This window comes from Myiozetetes cayanensis, unplaced genomic scaffold, assembly GCF_022539395.1.
Source record: "Myiozetetes cayanensis isolate MyiCay16 unplaced genomic scaffold, myiCay2020 scf13, whole genome shotgun sequence".
Lineage (NCBI taxonomy): Eukaryota > Metazoa > Chordata > Aves > Passeriformes > Tyrannidae > Myiozetetes > Myiozetetes cayanensis.
The window spans coordinates 15,004,066-15,020,637 of NW_026086937.1; the positions used below are offsets into that span (position 1 = coordinate 15,004,066).

Below are 16,572 nucleotides of genomic sequence, written 5' to 3' on the forward strand. Positions count from 1 at the left end.
ATTATTCTCATTATTTAAGGTTGACCTTACAGCAATGACCAGCATCCTCCTGGCAGATGGGGCCCCGGCTGTGCCGGCCCTTCCAACCCACACCCCAGAGACCGGCCCCAGGGTTCTCCCTGATCTGAAACTGGCACCTCTAACCCACTACAGTACTCGGTGCTGGGGAACCACTGCGAAGAGCCTGCAGGCAGGACTCCCAGGCTGGGAGCAGGCAGGAACACAGCCAGGAGATAAGATGTGGCTCAGCTTTGATACGTGCAGCTCTTAACGCCTGGAGCAAAATCATCAAACACAGGCCTCCACTCAGCGAGGTGACCGCTGGGCAGCGAGGCTTTGGAGGGACAGGGACCAGGCACGGGAGGTTACCTGGCAGCAGGATGTGGCAGCAGCAGACATGGCCTGTGGATGCACTTTGGAGAGGACATCTTCATGGAATCACTGACCGGAAGAGCCCAGCACTGCTCTCACTGCTGTTCCCAGTGCTTCTATCCCACTGGCACTCCAGTTCAGCTCAGCCACCCTGGCATGGCACAGGGCACATACCCAACCCCTTCCCTGCCCCATCACCTGACAGGGCGCTGGGATACTGCACTACCTGGGATGCTCAGCGTGAGCAAATATAAAAGCAATAACTGAAAATAAAAAAGAAAAACGTGATGAGAGGAGAGCAAGCAGGGTGAATATTAGCTGCCATGGAAGCTGGGACATAGGCAGGGCACAGTGTACCATGCACGAGGGACGTCCCTGCCTGAGGACATGCAGAAAAACCCTGTCCCAGGGCTGCAAGGTTGCCATTCCACACCTGCAGCGACCCAGCACAACCCCCCAGGCATAGCTGCTGGAGAAAGTCTCTGCTTCTTGCAACTCAAATCCAGCAGAAGTATCCCTGGGGCCACATCCATCTGGGCCGGTGGGTGAAGTGGGCTCCTGGCTCCTCCGTACACTTTTCCCACCCAGCTCTTCCTTTCTCTAAAATCACAGCATGGTTTGGGTTGGAGGGGACCTTTAAAGGCCGTGTAGTCCAACTCCCCTGCCATGAGCAGGGGCATCTTCAGCCAGTTCGGGTTGACCTTGACCAGGATTGACCTTCCAGGATTTGGGCATTCACCACCTCTCTGGGCAACCTGTGCCAATGTTTCACCATCCTTATTGTTAAAAGACTTGTTCTTTATATCTAATTTAAATTGACCCTCTTGCAGTCTGAAACCACTGCCCCTTTGTCCTGCCCCTTTTAAACCCCCACTGTGAGCCCCTACCACCCCGCAGCCTCTCCACCGCCCCTCTCCTGCGATCGCCGTCCACCAGGCATGGCTGGTTCCTTCCCTATTCCTTCCCTAATGGATCTGACAGCTGCTCCCTGCACTGGGCTGGGTTTCGGTTTCCCCACGCTGAGGTTTTCTTGCACAGTCTGCTGCAAAGCAAGAGCCAGGGCTGGCTCAGCCAGGCGGCACCGGTGCTCCCCCCACCCCAGCGCGGCTGCTTTGCCAGTGGGTCATCCTGCCAGGACCCTCCCGGGCAGTCACCGGCACGCTGGGGAGGGGAAGGAAGGAATAGAGTCGCAGGAATCAGATTATGAACTGAGTAATATCACATGTGGAAGGGCCTGTGGGGAAGGGGCTTCCAGGGCTATTTTTGCCCAACGAAAGTTGCAATTAATTTGCAGAGGAAGTCTCTCGGCATTAAGAAACCCTCCAGGCAGAGTCCGGACCCAGGGACACACATCACATTATTTTCTCGTTTAAAAACCATCGCGGTGGTGAAGGGGGCTGCTCCCTCCGGGCTGGCGCTAACGGGCAGCTCGGGCGGGGGGGACGGGGAAGGGGGGAGCTGGCTCCGGAGGGGCAGGCGTGTTTGGAGACGGAGAGGGAGCCGAAATTAACCTTGGAAAGCATTCAAATTAGGCTGTGTAATAAGAGACCCACTTCTCTGGGTAAATTTGTTAGGATTAGGGCTCACTGAGCTGTTGAGGAGAATTCAGCATGGCTCAGAGCCAGGGCAAAATGAAGCTCCTGGCTTGGTCGGCTGCGGGAAAGTCCAGGCTAATGGGCTTTGGTTCAAACTTTGATACGAAAAAAATCCAGGAACAAAGGCACTAATTCTTCCAAAAGCCCCAAAATCTCAGTTTATACATTTCTGTTTATGTTCATTCATAATAGATATACACAGCTGTTCTTATCATTCATATTCAAATTCCATATGCATCTTTAGCAGTTAGTACTCCTGCCTCAAAATGAAAAAGGAAAAAAAAAAGGCATGTGGAAGATTAAAGAAAACTGAAAACCAACCTGTCTGGGGGTGTGAATTCTTCCAGCATCTGTGTCTGAGCTCAGGTCCTTGCACTGGGGTCCAGCCTCGGGGCAGGAGAGGAATCCACTGCCAGCCTGGGCTGGACATTTTAGGGACTTATTTTAGGCTCTTTGTCACCTGCCATGGACCTGTCCACTGAGCTCCCTCTGCCCTGGGTATTGAGGTGGCTGGCTGGGGTTCAGCCCGTGCCTCCAGTCCCAGGACACACCGGTGTACCCAAAAATTCCCCAGTGATGCTCTACAAACCACAGAGGAGCGGGTAAACCTGACTGTTTCCTCAGGGCTGGGACATCTGTGTTCAAAGTGCCCTGGGTGAGCAGAAGGAAACTTTCCCAAATTCAGTTAAGATAAAAAAAATAAAACTGCGATTTTATATTACTTGGTCTTTTCCTTTAAAAAAGTTTTTTTATCTTACATTCTGGAGGATCTCTCTTCCTTTAAAAATTACCCCTGGACTAAGGAACAAAAAAAAAAAAACAAACCCACAACATTTAAATCTGGATATATCACAGAATATTTGCATCTTAAATCTTATTTTTTTGATCCCTGGAGTTTGCTGTTACAGACAAATCTAGTGCTGTTGAGTAAAGCTCATTAGTAGGAACTAGCTGCTAGAATGAGCAGCGGGGACACAGATAGCACAGATACTTAAAATGTTGTCACTAGGTTTCAGAGTTAATCCTGCTGAGAAGTTCCCGTCTTAACTCCGAGCTGTTGTTGTGCACATCCATGGGGGCTAGAGGCACCGCTATTGATTCTTAGGATTATTAGGGAGGGCTGAGGCTCCATCGTTCTGCCAGTGAATATGTGACCCATGGTACCTCACCGCAGAAAGCAGGAGCTGCAGCAGTGGGACTGGACTGATGCAACAGCCCCTGACCCTCCTCCTGCTCACCTCTGCACAGTGCCCAGGTGAGACTCAGGTTCTGCCACGGCACAGACATGACCTGAGCTGTTGCTGATGGTTCCCACACAGTTTCCAGAGCCAGGAAAGGGGTGACGCGCCCCGCGGAGCAGCGTGCTGCTGCCGTATTTACATTCCAGCGTAAATTGGCTTCTCCTCTGGTCTCTCACGTGTCCTGTCCCGGTCCCCTCCTGCTGTGCGTTCCCCCGGCCGCTGCAGCTCCTCCGTCTGGTTGAAATATCCTTTAATCGGGAGCTCATGTCTTCCGGCCACAGCAGAAGGGGGGCAGCCGCCTGGGGACAGGGGACAACTCAAGCACGCCCAGACAGGGCCCCCTGCCCACCTCGTGCTGTACCCCAGCATGGTCTGTAGTGCCTGGAGACTGAACAGGGTTGTACCAGTGCCTTCCCCCACATCCTCCTTGTCACCCAGGGCAGAGGTTTAACATCTGACCAGGACACTACCCCACATAGGTGTGTCCTCTACTCATGCCTGAGAGTTTGGGTGCCTGAGAGACACGAAGGGAGGCATCACCCCAAGGCCAAAAGACCCTCTCCACGATGCAGGAGGCAGACCAGAGGAGTGGAAAGCAGGCTCACCAGCCGTCTTTCATTTCATGAACAAACACATGAAGACCTGGAAGCAATAAATCCAAAGCTTGGACTACAAAACCAAACACAACTGCAGCTCTCCCTTGGAACAGGAAAGGGAGGAATGAGGACAGTCACAAAGCTAGCCAGGGAGCAGGAGCACCACCAGGATGCTTTAGAGGGGCTGGGTCGGGGTGCTCGGGCCAAAAATGTGTCCCCAAAAAGCTGTCTGTGCTGGTGCTTTTGAGCTGTGCTTTTGATGCTCTGATGCACAGAGCACCCTTGGAAGCAGTCTGGCTTGACAGGTCCCAGGGTGAGCAGCTGTCTCTCACCCTCCTGGGAGCAGCAGGAGCAGAGCCCAGGGGTGCAGAGGGTGCACTGGGAGGACACGTACCCTCCAAGTGTACGGCATCGCCTGCACCCCAAGCTCGAGGTGCCTGCCCATGCAGCAGCCAGAGCCCCACTGGGAGCTGTGGGCATGGGCTGCTGCCCTGGCACAGGGGGATGCCTCAGGGGTGCTGCTGTGGGAGGGGGCTGCCCCAAGCTGCTCTGTGGGCAGGGCTCTGCCTCTGCAGAGGCTCTCAGCTAGGCGTCCCCTAGCCTGGGTGCTGCCTGCCCACAGGAGCAGTGCAGTGCGGGACAACCAGCCTGACTCCCCCCTCCCACCGTCCCACAGAAAAACAACTGGGAGCCACTAGACCCTGCTGCTGCAGGCTCCTGTCAGGTCTCCTCAGCCCAGCTCTCTCACTCCTGCTGCCAAACACCCCCTCTCCCCCTTCCTGTCTTTCACTGGGGTCTGAGCTTTTGTGTTGCTGCACTGGCCCTGCCGAGATCATCAGGCTCATCTCCAGCTGCCCACACAGCAGGAAGGACAGGTGTGTGCTCAGGCCATGGGGATTGCCCTCCAGCCAACACAGCTCACTTTAGGAAGCCCTGATTCCCATGCAGTGGGGGACATCCCACTCACACTGTGCTGGAGACCCGGGGACGAAGACAGTGAAAAAGTGACAGCACAACCAATGGGCAATACAAGCCATTAGTGGGATCCCTGGCCATATCTGCACTTCCCCATGGCCACTCAGAATCCCAGTAATCCCAGAATCCCCACATCCCTGAGAGGTGCAAGGGAAGACTGGGTGCCCACTGGGTTCCCTCCCCAGAACCCTGCTCACCTGACTCGATGATCTTACAGGTGATCTTTTCCAACACAGATGATTCTATGATTCTGTGATCTCCCCTGACAGACGGGAAAGCTGCAGCAGCATAGGAGCTGCCTTCTCCTTCCAGCAGTCGGGCAAACTGCTATTTGTAAAACAAAGGGGAAAACATAAAATCGAATGGATGAGTCAGAGGAGAAGTTAAAAAACGGGGAGCGTGGGGAAGGGGAGAAGCAGGATCTCCATCTCCCCTCCCACCTGCCAGTAGGCAGGGAAGCAGGCAGGGAAACAGGCAGCACCTCGCCTGCTGGCAGCCCATCACGGCTTCAAAGCGGGCGCAGATCGGATCTAGCAGCCGGGGATGTACCGAGCAAGCGCTTAGCGGGGAAGGGAGATGGCTCCTGCGATAAGCCAACGTGTGAACTCCCAGGTTTAAATTAACTAAGGACTTCAGATGCTGCCGATAGTCTGCAGGGAATGGGGAGGAGTGATTTATGGGGGATGATTATGCAGACTAATTAGGCCAGCTTTACCACTTAGGAGTTACCCAGCCAGGCTGGGGGCTGTGCCTGGGAGGACACACTGTGCCCCAGCCTTGTGGAAAAGGATGGGGAGCAAACCCAGGGCTCTCCCTTAAGCCACGGGCACACTGGCAGCCTCCTCACCAGGAGCATCAGCAAGGGAGATCCCACCATGCACTACAGCGCTTGCCCACAGCTGCCTTTTCTTGGGTGCAGACATGGGATACTCATGGCCTCTCTTCTGCTGCATGACCTGCACCTCCCCAAGCTTCCCAGCTGGCATGGGGGGCCAAGGGCTCTGCTGACCTACCCCCCTCCCCGGACTGGTTTATGGCCATTGCACCACAGCTGCCAGGTGTCTGTGGTGAAGTGCATGGTCAACTGGACTCACACCAAGGCTCTTCCAAATCCCAGTTACATACATGCCAAGAACCAGTGATTTCCAGTGGCTGGGCAAGCACTGAGCGCAGCCTCATGCTGCACTGACTCACCGCTCTCAAGTGTAAGAAGTTGCTGTGGTCTCAGCCAGGAGAGCTTTTTATCACGTTATGGGAAAGCACTTGCAGTTTCCTTTTCCAGGAGCCCTGGATATAATAAAAAGGCCTCCTCAGGCTTCAAAGCGGGAGGATTTTCATTGCTTCCTGGGCCAAGAACAAAGCACCATTGAGCATGGCCAACAGTTGTTGTCTCTGTCCCTTGAAGTGCATCAAGAATCCCGTCCTCAGGGCTTGGTGACGGCTTGGAGGGTTCAGTTCACAGGGATGGAGACAGGTTCATCCTGCCCTTGTGCTGGACCTGAAGCACTCTGAGATGGGTTTGCCCCCCTTGAATCACCCAGTTTCACCATGAACTGCCAGGGTGGCCATGGGCAAGGCACAAGGAGCGCTGGTGGCCTGACCCTGGGGCTGGCATCACTTCCCCATCCACCCACTCAGTACCTGCGAGACAACGGGGTGCTGCTGTAGTGCATAACACGGTTTTCAGCAGGGATTGTATGTATGACTGTAAATAACAGAGGTACCGTGAAACCAGCTGTTTTCACGTTAAAATGGAAATTTAACAGTGACAAGCAGGAGCTGCAGGGGATGCAGCACAGGCTTCCTCCAGGAGCCCACACGAGTCACAGCTTAATGCTGGGGCATGAACTTCCCACCACTTCCAAAGTTCAGGGAAGTGTGGGGACTTCCTGCCCCTTGGCCTGGGGGTGCCCACAGGGAGCTGGATCCCTGCTTTCAGCCTGCCGCCTCTGGCAGTGTGATATGCCAGGGACAGACACTCAGTCGGGGACACTTCCCAGACGCCTTTGGAGAAACAGGAGTTCCTTGTCACCGCTATCGGCATGAGGCTCCTGAGCCCTTCCTCTGCCCACGCTGGGTCTGAGATGGCTTGCCTGGAGCCCTTTGTCACCAGTGCATGACCAGCTGGCTGGGGAGGGTTCTGCCTGGCATGATGCCACCAGTCCCATCGCTGGAGATGGGGTTTTGGGGAGAAGGAACTGCTGCGGTCCCCATGGCTCCTTCTCTCCCACGTGCAATGCAAAGAACCAGGCCCAACAGGACTAGGGTGGTCCCATGAGCCCCTGCCTGCTCCCCACATCCCCTGCTGCCAGCCCACACTCAGGTCCAACCACCTCACCTCAGTTTCCTGGGAAACAGAAAGCCTTCACATTTGTGCAGAGACAAAGGCAGGAAAGTTCACATGGTTAAAAAAAAAAAAAAAAAAAAAAAGAAGAAGAAGAAAGAAAAAGAAGAAGAAGAAGAAAAGTCAGAGGAAAGAGCCTGCCTTGTGCTGCCCCACTAACACCACACTGCTGCGGCTGCCCATGGTCTGCTCCAGCCATGCACAACATTGTTGGCAAGCAATTACTTGTTACACAATATTTTTGTTTCCTCAAACCATTAATGAATTATTTAGGCATCTCTAGCAGTGACATGGAGAATGATCAACCACTGCTCAGTGTGGGCTGCCTCAGTGCCTGCCAGGGAGCAGCTTTTGGGAAAAGCACCCCCACACCAGGACCCTCCATGTGCTCGAGCAGAGCCACAGCACTGCAGAGCTCACTGCTGCAGTGGCAGCAGGGCAAAGCACACCACCTCTCCCCACAGAGGCTATCGACCAGGAGTAGGAGCTTTTTTCCAGAGCTTGAAGAGCAAAGTTCACCTGCTCCACCTCCCCCAGCCCTTTCCTCCCCACAACGTGCTCCAGGCACCTGCCCAGTGCCAAAACCATGGAGAAACTCGGCACTGATTTGTAGTGCGTGAAGGTAATCCAGAGCTGGAGCAAACTGCTGCACTGAGTCACTGCAATCCTTGGCTACCTGCTAACGAACACAGGGCCAGGATGTCTGAAACCTGCAGAGAAAGCCCTGGCTGTAGCTGGGGGAGAGCTCTGGCTGCTGCCAACTGCAGCAGTGAAACTTCACGAGGGTGATGCTGATCCTGGACAAAACAGTTCCCTCCAGCATGTGCGTGGACTTGAGTTGTCTCATCACATCAGCCCATCTGCCTTGAGCAAGGTGCCACTCGGCATCCTGCACTAGCACTAACAGGTGTAAACTGGAGGCTCCTGAACCCAGGCAAGCCTGAGGGAAGGAGGTTTTCAAAACTACTCCAAGAAGCATCTTTATTCCTGCAGATAAATGCACCGAACACGGAACAATGAGGGGACAAAAGCACTCTCTAAGAAAACTTCAGAAAGACACAAGTTCTTTCATAAAATCACTCTTCCCTGTTGGAAAGGCACATGGTGAGGATGGACCACTGCTGCTCCAGTGCTGGGTGGTGGTCTGAAGGTGAGAATAGGACCTCTGGCTTGCCTGGTGCCTTGTTGCCAAAGGACACGGGATCTAATGGGAGAACTGGGGAGCTGGTGCTGGCCTGCAGTGAAGGGAGGCTGTAGGTCTCTTTGCCCTTGAGCTAAGGAAGAAGGCTATGTTTTAAAGCCAAAATCCCTAGTAAGGGATGGGAAGCTCTGCTCCCGGCTCTCCCTTTCCTGTCAGTATAGTCAGCAGGCTACTGATGCCAGGGAAGACGCTGGTCCTGAGGAATGACAAAGAAGCTCCTGGGTCTTTCAGCTCAACCATAAAGTTTCTTCAGCCCTTCACTCCCTCAGTCTCACACCAAGTTTACAACCTCTGCCACAAACCCATCTTTGGGCTCATCCTGGATGGGCTCGAGGCTGCACAGGGATCCTGGTGGGAGTCAGCCTCACTGGCTACCATGGACCTTGCCCCCCAGGAGGGCCTGCATCCCTCCTGGCAGCCCTCAGCAAACTTGGTCATGAGTTTCTCCCAACACTTTACCCTTTCCCTTTTCCCCACCTCAGCCCCCTGCATGGCCTCAATTACTGGCAAAGGCTCCTGAAGGCCCCAACCACTTGCAGCTGATCACAACACTCTTCTCAGACCTGGAGACCATCACCCCCTCCCCTGCTTCCATCTTCTGAATAATGTCTGATTCCTCTTGTGCAGGGTTTCACAGCTGTCTGACGTCTCAGTCATCCGCAGTCTGCCTAGTCCATGGCATCCCCATCACCCCATGAGCTGGCACACTCCTGGTCAGTCTTTTACCTTGTGAATTACTTCCCCTATGTGGAGGAATGGGACAGAAAGAACTGAGGGGGTGCAGATGAGGATGGAGCCAGGACAATGGAAGCCTGAGCCTGGATACCACTGTCTGGGTACTCAGCCACAGCAAATTCCAGGGGAGGGTCCCCTCCCCAGGGAAAGCACTCAGCCCGCTTTGGCTGCTTCTGAATTTGGTGGAGCACCTCACCCGGGCTCTATGGTTTGGGCAATTAGACCTTTCCCACAACGCACGGTTACCCTGGCGCTGGTCCCTCTGATGTCTCAGTGCTGAAAGCTGAGACGAGACCCGGAGGGAGGGACCCCCCGTAAGCGAGAGGGAGCTCGCAGACATCACTGCAGCTCCAGTTCCCCTCATTCATCCCCATCCCCAGTACGTTATGTGGCTCTCGCCTGCAGTGGGGCCTCCAACCAGAGAAACACTCGCTTTTTTTGTCAGGGCTGGTCTCCTCATGTTTATTTCCCTTTGCCGTGTGAGCAATTTCCCCTTCCCACACAGGGAGCGACGGCCCGCAGCCGTATCAAACGCGGCCGTGGGGATGGGGCCAGCCCTACCCCGTGCTGGCAGAGCCAGGCAGGGACACACGGCCGTATCTCATCCGCTGGCATGCAGCACGCCGCCGCGCCTGCAGGAAACATATGTCACTGGTTAAACAGATCGTGAAAGCTTCAATCACTTCCTTATGGCGGAGCCGGGCTGAATTCATACCAACAGCCAGCATCTCCCGCACCCTTTCCTGTGAGTGGGACCACCCCTCGCCCCCGTGGGGTGCTCCCCTGCCTCGGTGCTACCATGTCCCCATGGAGATGGGGCGGTCCCACAGGGAGTCGTGAAACACTACCCAGAAAGACAAACTGCTTCTTGTCAGCACCTTGTTACCTCCCCGAGATGCTCCCCTCTGCCTGCAAACCTGACCCACGGGGAGCTCAGGGGTGGAGAAAGTCTCTCAAATTCACAGTCCGTCACAAGGCTCCCTCCAGCATATTTGCCTCATGCACAGCTGCTGTGTTTGGGTCACTCTGTGCTTGCTGGCAGCACATGGTCAGAACCCAGGTGAGCCTCACTGGTCCCCAACCCCTCACTGACCCCTAGGGTAGCCTTGCAGGAGCTCAGTGCATTTTATGGGCATGGGCTGTGCATGGAGGAAGGGACCCCTCAGCTCTGCCTGTCCCCAGGGAGCCACAGGCAAAGCTTTCTTTGGGTGTCTCCTGGGCTTCGGCAGCATCTCCTGGAGAAATCTGCTCTGGAGCAATGTCAATCACACACTCTCTCCTGCTTCACTGGTGGGGTTATGAAAGTTCCCAGCGTCAATAAAGTAGACAGTCACAGCTGTCCCTTCCCTTTCAGCTGGGGTCCAGGGCTGCCCAGGCGGGTCCCTCCTTCTGCAGACGTGGGTAGGTGTTGGTGAGACGATGTATCATCACAGAGTCTCTGCCTTTACGCTCAGTTTTCTCCCGTGGGCTGGAAGTTGCTTTTTTTGGAAGAGATGCAGGCAGGAAAGCTCATGTGGGCTTTGGTGATGAGACTGGCAGCTGCCGTCATCTGAGCCCGGTAGAAGGAGATGTTGGCAGGCCAGGCCAGCCTGGCCATGGGTGCTGCTCTGATGGCAGACCACATGCCAAAGAGTTCCCCCAGTTTCTCTGCTGCCACCCTGCCTTGCCCAGAGGTTTCCCTGTCTCCCTCTGCCTTCCTGCAGCCTTCAGCCACCTCCGCAACACCTCTTGCCTGGGACAGAGGGGAGCACTTGGCAATAACATCTTCCTTATGCGCCTGCAACACCAGCCAAAATCCCAGGCCTTTCCTGGGATTGCATTTCAGTGAAATCCCCACACCCTTACAAAAGGAAAGAGCAAGACAACAGTGTTATTTCTGCAAATATAAACAGCTACAGAGATCCTTTCCCACCGCAGGCACTGGAGCCAAGGGCACACAGGCTGGTACCATGTCTGCACAGCTCCCACCTCCCCAAGCTCTGCTCACCAAGAATTCACCTGAAACAGCTGGTTTGCTTACGATGGTCCTTCTGCCTCCCTGCTTCTGAGCAGCACCAGTCCCAGAGCAGCGCCTGCTCATCAGCTCCGGCTCCTCTCTGCAGAATCGTGTTTGCTTACCCAAAGCACTCTGTTGCTTGTGAAGGACAAGGACCAAATCCCTGCTTGATCTCACTGGAGTGATCTGTCCGGGTGCCTTTGCTCCAGGACCACGCGCTGTGTTAGCAGCCCTGGTTTTGTCAGTATTGGCAAATCCAATCCCAGCCAGAGCGGTGCCTCCCGCCAGCTCATTAAGGAAGGGAGTAGTACATAACAGAACCTCCCTACCCAGCCCTGCAAACCACCTATGGGGTGCTGTCCTCACTCGACTGCTGTCTAACACACGTGGCAGCAAGTTGGTCCCCCATGTGGCCACAGTTTCTTGTGAGTGATGGGAGCCACCATGGCTCTGCCAGATCCTGTGCCTGCCCCAGGCAAGAGGTGGGGTGGCTGCAGCCCTATTCCACTGCTGCACACCCATTCCCTACCCCAAAATCCTCGGGGTCGGGTTTGCCTCCCACCCACGCCTGCTGTTTTGATGGGGAAGCCAGAGAGAAGCAACCACCTTCCCAGCAGGAAGGAGTTGGTGGAGGATTGTGCAAAGGCACAAAGCAGTTCACAGGGCTGGTTGCTGCCATGTTGATTGATGTTCCCGGGGAACACACCTTCACTCCAGTTCATCTGCTCCCTTTTATGTCCAGCACCTGGGAGCCATCTCCCTGCCATGGCAACTCTTGCATATCAGTATCAAGTGCTTGACTCCACAACTAATTTGGACAAATTAAACCAATTTTAAGGAGAAGAAGAGATGCAGACTCACTACCCATAAACATTTTGCTTTGTAGTCTACAACCTGCTCAAACCACGTAGCTCCTCATGGTAACAACATATAAACAACTCCCATTGCTGGTTCCCAGTCTGCATCTCCAAAAACATTTTCGGGCCAGACCCTCCATCCCTCCCCATCTGCCCACAACTCCAGTCCTTGGAATTTACCAACACTTAAAAATATTTTACACATCCCTGTAAAATCACACACATTTAAAGCCAGTTAAGGCCTGAATTATGTTTTAAGATGTTGTCCAATTTGTAAGCATCATAAAAATCTGAAATAAGTTATCGTAGAAATAACCACAGCGAAATTACCATCCTGACTCGCAGCCGAGGAGGCCGTGACCCGGGTGCGGGAGCAAACAGCTCTCCCCGTGGCTAATGCAGCCTGTGAGTGGGAGGGCTGCCGGCACTTTCAGGGGATCTATTTTAACCATCAAATTTGTGGTAACCCCAGGCAGCTTTAGGGCAGTCATTACATAGCTTGCCTGCTGCCATGAGAGCTTGGTTTTTGACCGAGCACAAATTTATCACCAGCACAGGCAGAGCCCAGTCACATTACACCAGGGAACCCCATGGTGCTTGAGGGATGGAGGATGGGGAGCTCCAGGAGGAGCATGGAGGGAAGCATGGAGGGAAGCATAACTTAGGCTGACAGGTTGGTTTTTTTTTCCCAAAAGTATTTCCTAGTGAGCCACGCTGGAGGAGATCAATCCCATGCAAAAAACTTTCCTACCAAGCCATACCATCTCATGTTTTGTGTTTGATCAACCAGGCAGGGACTGGTGATGGAGGCTGCAGACCCTCAACAACAGTAAGGACCAGCCAGTACATAGGGTGGCTTCTGCCTCCCAAGTTTCCTCCAATTCATCTCTGCAAGGAACCACTGCCCTCTGCTACATAACAATTTTCTCCATTTTGTTTCATTTCCAGTAAGCATCCTGCTATATCTTGCTTTTTCTCTGAAACCCCCTTGTTTTTGCTGCCAGCTTCCAGAGAAGGAAAGGCACCATGGAACAGGATGCACCAGCTATTCTTGGCACAGGGAGACTTCGCTGTGTTCCCAGTCTCTCCAAGCAAATCTGCCATATCTGGGCCTCTGACTTTCCACCACCTCCAAGCAGGCTTTGGACATCATGGATGGGCACAAAAGGTGGGTCACGAAACACACAGAAAAGGACATGGAGCAGGACCCGTGCTCATGAGTGAGCCAGCCCTCTGCATGGTGGGAGCAGCCGGACGCCTTCCCCGTGTTTTGCACTCTCCATCTGTCTCCAATGCAAGGCAGAAGCCCAGCCTGGAAACCCGCTGATTCTTTCCAGAGCTGCAAAATGAAGCTTTTTCATCCCAGGGACGCAGGCTGCTCTGCAAGCTGCCCTCCTGCTTCCCTAAACTCTGACCAGATTTCACACTGAGCCTTCAAAGGGAAGGAGTTGGAGCAGCATCCCCGGCAGGCAGCATTATGAGGACCGGCCAGCTGAGCCCCCCAGGGGTACCAAGGGGCCACTGGTCCCCCCGGGCAAAGCAACAAGTTCTCATGGCAGAAAGGTGTTAACGAAGGCCAACCAAGCAGGCTGCAGCTCAGCTGCTGGCAGGGAATCAGAGAGCCCAGGTCTGTTTTGCTGCCAGGTTATCAGTGGATCCATCAAGGGATGCCTTCAAGACGCCAAATCTATCAGCTCTCCCATATGGATGCCATCCACACTGAGCCATTTCCTGCCTAATCGGTATCAGCCCTGCTCCTCCCTCCCCAAAATCGCTCTTTACAGCCTGCTGCAACTCTACAAATATTTTTACAACAGGTAAAAAAGGCATGCAGTGCATCCTCCCCCCGCCCAACCCTCCCTCAGGGCACTCGCTGTGCACCATCATCACACCAACTGGGATGCAGGTGCGGGAAGACATCCTTGATTTCTGACATTACTTTGCACTCTGAATTCTCTCTGTGGCTTTGTGAACACCCCAGTGGGTACTGGAGAATTCGCAGGTGCCCAGGAACAGGGATGCAGATGACAGGGGCTGGACAGGACCTCCCTGGGTGCCAGCACAGAGCCCTGGTCAGGGTGTGCCTTATTTACCAGCAGAGAGGAGTTTACCTTGCAAAGGTTTCTGTGCCTGATAGCCTGGGATTATTTTGTCTTTCATGTGGTCTCTAATGAAAGGGAGTCTGGAACAGATGCAGATTTGAAAGAAAAGAGGAGGAGGAAATTTCTTAGCATAGGGTTTCGGTTCCCCTGCCTATAAACAGTGCTGACAGCAAGAGGCGGTGGTGATAAACACGGCGATAAGGGCCCAGCTAGACAGGTAATCTGGCACAAAAGGTCCGTCTCGAGAAGTTTACGCAGAAGTCGCCACACACTGTTTAAAAAACACAAAACCCTCAAGCCCTAACCAGCGTGAGCAGTTGCACCAGGGAATTTCCCCGGCTGCCTGGGCACAGGATGCCCCTGCCAGGAGGGGGTTTACCCCATTACTAAGCATGGCTCGTTTTCCTGCCTGGCAGCTGTGGGAATTCCCAGCAGAGGGGCTGCTTCCAGCAAAGGCACTCAGCATTCACTCCACAGCCCCAAAACCATTTCGCTTCCTCATCTGAAGAGCTGTCACATATTCTTAGAGTTAAACGTCTTCAATGCGCGCCATTCAGCGAAATAATTCCTTCTGTTTAAAGATTCATTGATATTGGTGTTGGAGAGAAAACCAGTAGTTTTCTCTTCCTTGTGGTCAGAAATCGCTGCAGGGCAGGGTAGTTTCTGATAACAATAAATAGCACCTTGGCCCAAGGATCATCCCACCGGTGGTACCGTTCCCAGGGTCCCAGGTAAAGGGAGCATAAATCCTAAAGCCTTGAATAAAGAGAGTAAATGTTTTAAGGCAGAAGCAGCACATATAAATTGTGCAGAACTTTATAAAAGCCACAGAAAATACATCCCTGCCGCACGAGCACCATAAGCCTTACACAACAGCCGGGATGATTCAGGGGAGTGGAGAGGCATGAATCACCGGAGGCGGGTGAAACAGGTTTCTACCCTGTACCTGTAATGCAGAGACAGCCCAGCTTCAGCACGGATCTTATCAATCCCATCCTCCCCCCTCGGCAGTGCTGCATGACTCGACTTGCCGGCATCGGCATTGCCAGGGTGTGATGGGAAGAGCCAGGGCAGGCTAAGGTGTTGTAGGAGAGCCAAGGAGGGTTTCTTTTAGACCAGCTTGTGCCTAGCAGGGACAGCACAGAGATGCCCATTATTTTCAGGTGATAACAACGAAATATTTCTACAAAGAGCAATGCCAGAGGGGCAGAGATTGTATGTCTGGCCAGCACAAAGCTTCTGAAGTTGAAAGTGAAATATCCAAAGGCTCTGATGGCTCTCAATCGCCAAGTGACCTGTCTGCTAACAAAAGAGCCACAAAGGGAAATAGCCTGTTCTCTGGCAGGCATAGAGACACATGTGTCTTTAAGGCTGCGAGAACTGAATTGATGGTTAGAGATGAAGGTGCTCCTAAGAAGCTTAATTTTAAAACCTGTAAATTAACTAAGTAAGAAGGGGGCAAGCAGTCCTGGCTTCCTGAAAAGAAGTTCATGCCTCTATCTGCTAGGATGCTTTCTTCCATTATCAGGAGGGCAAAGTAAGGAGAACTACTTGACATAATGTGTTTGGGGTTTCAAAGCTCTTTGACAAGGGTCCCTTACGAGAGACTATTAAAGGAATTAAATGCTTGCAAAGCAAATGGAAAAAGTAACTCTAATGGTTGGAAGCACAGAGGTTAAACAGCCTATATCAATGAGGGCTACCTTCCAGAAGGCTATGGTACCCGTGGGGAGGCTCCCCAAGTTTTCGTGTCAATAGCAGTTGTGTTAAAGAGATGCCTTAATGATCTGGAAAAGGAGAATGAAAAATGTCATAAGGAAAACCTGGCAGAGGACCCAAATTGCACAGAGTGTTCAGAACAAGGGAAGACTACAGGGAACTTCAAAAGGCCTGAAAAGAGCTTGATGGATGGGCCAGTCAATGGCGGATGAAATCCAAAGTAGACAAATGCGTAGTCATGCACGCTGCGAGGAACAGGCCCCACTAATTCAAACAGAATGTTAAAGCACAGAGGAACGGGAGAGATAACAGGGGAAATGCTCTGGTGCCAATACCTCCACTGATGGCACCCCCTCATTGGGGTTGTCATGCTCAGACCCAGTTGCTTCACTTTGGGTAGGGCCCTTTGCAGCCCTGCTTTCCCCAGGAGGAGCCCAGGGGCTGCACAGGCACAGAGAAACCCTGCCCTTTGTTAGACACTGGGATCAGTGCAGATGGAGGAGGTCTGTCAGGTGAGACTAAGCATCTCCTCTGTCAGGAAGTGCTGAGCAAGAGCCTGATTTTGTGGGTTGGGATTGCCCTCACAGGGACCCTCATCTGCCAGAGGAATAACCCAGTGAGATCTGCCAGGCCTTCATCCAGCTGAATAACCTCCTGACAGCAAGGTAAGGTGAAGTATCTTGCCACCCTCCCCAGGGATCAGTCATCCCCGAGGATGGCTGCTCTGAAGCAGACTGGGAAGATGGGAAGTCCCATGTGGAGCCCAGGTTTAACGGGATCAGCCGGTCTGGTGAGGTCGATGTGGTGCCTGACCCCAGTGCTGTCTCTCTCCTGGGGCT

At 53.5% G+C, this 16,572-nt stretch overlaps 1 long non-coding RNA gene across 2 annotated transcripts; it reads right to left on the minus strand.

The window, feature by feature from the left end:
- Nucleotides 1–1,230: 1,230 nt before the first annotated feature.
- LOC126636456 (uncharacterized) lies at nucleotides 1,231–5,614 on the minus strand. 2 transcript variants are annotated; one of them, XR_007627998.1, is made up of 3 exons: nucleotides 5,261–5,614; nucleotides 4,977–5,103; nucleotides 1,231–3,850 (listed from the first exon to the last, which is right to left on the minus strand). It is a non-coding gene; the product is annotated as an uncharacterized LOC126636456 (long non-coding RNA). The 2 variants fall into 2 exon arrangements; XR_007627997.1 differs by having other exon boundaries at nucleotides 4,977–5,106.
- Nucleotides 5,615–16,572: the final 10,958 nt, after the last annotated feature.